Here is a 3,455-nt window from a genome sequence, read left to right as displayed (position 1 = left end):
GACCTGACCCAAAACGTCAACTTTCCTGCTCCTCTGATGCTGCCTGGCCTGTTATGTTCCTCTAGCTCCACACTGTATTACCTCTGACTCCATCATCTGCAGTTCTTACTATCTCTAAGAAGATTAATTCTATATTCATTCACTCACAGGATGTAGGCATTGCTGGCTTGTGAGGGATATTTTGGGCTTTGGTGAGTGTGTAGTAATAGATTTGCTAGAATGGTACTTGGACTCGAAAGATTTAATAACCAGGACATATAACACAAAACAGGCATTCATCTTTTGGAATTTGGAAAATGAAATGATGATTTGATCGCAATTTTCAGTCTATTGAGCAGACTAGGTAGAGGGAGACAATGGCTTTGTTCACCGTGAAGTCCAGAACTGGAGAAGCACAATTGAAAGTGACAGGCAGATATTTCAGTGAAATTAGAAAAGAATTTAAACAATGGTATAAATTTGGAACTTTCTTCAGCAAATGGCAATTGATACTTCAACTGCTGTTACATTTAAACCAGAGATTGTTAGATTTTTGTTAAGTCAAGATATTGATAACATGGGTGAAAGATGGTTTAGTAAAGTTAGATCAAAGATTGGCCACAACCTCATCGAAGGACAAATTGGAATTGAAGGACAAAATGGTCAGCATTTTATTTGTCTTTGAATATGGAAATATTAGCAATTGTCCATTCCCAATTGCTCTTGAAAAAATCATGGTGAGCCACTTTGTTGAACTGTTACAGTCTATGAGGTGCATCTATTGGTATAGCCACTGTACTGTTGGGGGAGTGAAAACCAGGATTTTTGATGAAGTTTAGTTCAATGTTTAAGTTTAAGTTTTTTAAACTTAAAAAACAGGGCATTTTTTCTGGCTGTAGGTTCATGTTTGGTCTTGATCCTGAGTCAGATGTTAATAATGGGGATTCAACTGCATTCTTAATTCTGGGAGAGGGTCCTATAGTCCTGAAAGGGGTCACGAGAATGCAATGAAAATTGGGTGAAACGAATTCAGGACTTGGTTTGGGAGTGGACACAAGGAATACCTCTGTATTGCTGTACCATGATACACTTGCTCAAAAACAGCCGAGACAGACAGATGAGGGATTTGGGGAGTTTCGGGGGACAAATAGGAGAATGGTCACAGTCAAATCAGCTATGCTTTTATTGAATGTTGGAGCAACTTTGTAGAGCTGAATGGCTTCCTTCTAAGTCCCTGTGAACCTTGTCGTTCCCTGTAGCCAGCTGTTCATGTCCTTTCCAGCACCCTTTCTCTCCTTGCAGCCCAGCTTATTCCCCCTTCCTCCCACTCAGATGCGTTTCCTCTCTTTCTCTCACCCTTTTCTACACCTCCCACTCCCAGCGTCTTCCCTTCCAACCCACTTTCTCTCCCTGTCTGACTCACTTTCTCTTTCTTCAAACCTCTCCTTTCCCCTCCACCAGCCCCTTACATCTCAATCCCTCCTCACGCTCCTCCCTCCCCATCCTCCTTCCTGCTTCCGTCACCTCACATCTTCTCCACTGCTCATCCGCACCATTCCTATTATCCACTCTCCATCCCCAATACACTGCCTCCCCCTTACCCCACATCCCTGTCCCCCCTCGAATCTAAATGCCGCCCCTTCCATCTCCCCTCTATCCCTGGTCTCTACCTCCCCTCCCATCATTCCCACTCCTGCTCCTCCCCAGTCTTCTCCTCCTACCACCATCCTCTCCATGCCCCACCTCTTTCCCCCTCGGTCCACCTGCCTGGAGCATCTTTCTCACTTCTATTGTTACTTTTTCCTCCCTTTCCCAGCCCCCATGCTCTCACCAGCAGCACCTATTCCTTGCCTTTCTCTTTCTCTTTCCCCACCATCTCAGCCTCCTCTCTCTCAACCAACTTGTCTTCATTTTCACACTGATCAGCTTTGTTCCCTTGTGCTCCCGCCAACACTGTTTCTTTCCTTCCAACCCCCTGTTCCTTGCAGTGGAGTGAAGCGGGAAAAGGTGGGGACAGCGGCGAGGTTACGGGAGAAGGGACCTTTCTCTACTGGTGTAATTTCCCTGAAGTCCAGAGTGGTCGCTGTTTCTTTATAGTGAAAGGCCATATCAATGACTTTTCGTTCAACACCACCTTCCAGGACCTCCAGAGGTCACTTTCTCTTGACTCCTCTCACCATCCCAAGTCTCTTTCTCTGATCTGTGCCCCTTTGCTCTCACCCCTACCTCAACCCTTCGTCTTGCTCCCTCAGTCACTACCTCCAAGCTCATAGTCCCCCTCCTTCTACCTCCTTCCAAAAATCCACAAACAAGATTGTCTGGGCAGACCCATTGTTTCAGCCTGCTCTTGCCCCACAGAACTCATCTCTTCCTACCTTCTCTCCGCTGGTCCAATCCCTGCCCATGCACATCCGCGATTCCTCTGACACTTTACTCCAGTTTCAAAACTTCCAGTTTCCAGGTTCCAGCCGCCTCCTCTTTACCATGGACGTGCAATCCCTTTTCATTCCCCACCAGGATGGTCTTAGGGCTCTCCGCTTCTTCCGGGAGCAAAGACCTGAACCGTCCCCACCCACCACCAACCTTGTCAGCTTCACCGAGCTCGTCCTCACCCTCAATAACTTCTCTTTTAACTCCTCTAATTTTCTTCAGGTCAGAGGGGTGGCCATGGGTACCTGCATGGGCCCCAGTTATGCCTGTCTCTTCATGGGGTACGTGGAACATTCCTTGTTCCAGTCATATTCCGGCCCCCAGCCACAACTCTTTCTCCAATATATTGCTGCCATCATCGGTGCTGCTTCCCTCTCTTGTCCAAAATTGGAAAAGTTCATCGATTTCATTTCCAGTTTCCATCCTGCCTTCATTTTCACATGGTCTATCTCTGACTTCTCCCTTATCTTCCTCGACATCTCTTTTTCTATTTCTGGGGATAGACTGACCACTAATATCCAATATAAACCCACTGATTCCCACAGCTATCTGGACTATACATCCTCACAACTTGCTTCCTGTAAAGACTCCATCCCATTCTCTCAGTTCCTCCATGTCTGTTACATATGTTCACATGTGGCCAACATCGACAAGGGACCCTCTGAAATGTCCACCTTTCTCAACCGAGGATTCCCAAGGACCGTTGTCGACAGTGCCCTCAATGGGTCTGACCCATCTCTAACACTTCCGCCCACCCCCTTTCTTCCCTCCCGCAACAGCGATAGGGTTCCTCTTGTCCTTACCAGCATCCACATCCAGAAGATCATCAGACGCCATTTCTGCCACCTCCAGCGAGATGCCACCACCAGACACATATTTCCCTCCTCTCCCTTGTCCACCTTCCGCAGGGACCATTCCCTCTGGGACACCCTGGTCCACTCTTCCTTCACCCCTCCCCCCAACACCCTCCCATAGCCCCATGGCACCTTCCCCTGCAACTAGCAAAGATGCAACACCTGCCCATTTACCTCCTCCCTCTCCAGTAT

This window comes from Rhincodon typus, chromosome 15 (genome assembly GCF_021869965.1).
Source record: "Rhincodon typus isolate 14 chromosome 15, sRhiTyp1.1, whole genome shotgun sequence".
Lineage (NCBI taxonomy): Eukaryota > Metazoa > Chordata > Chondrichthyes > Orectolobiformes > Rhincodontidae > Rhincodon > Rhincodon typus.
This window is presented reverse-complemented; position numbering follows the sequence as displayed.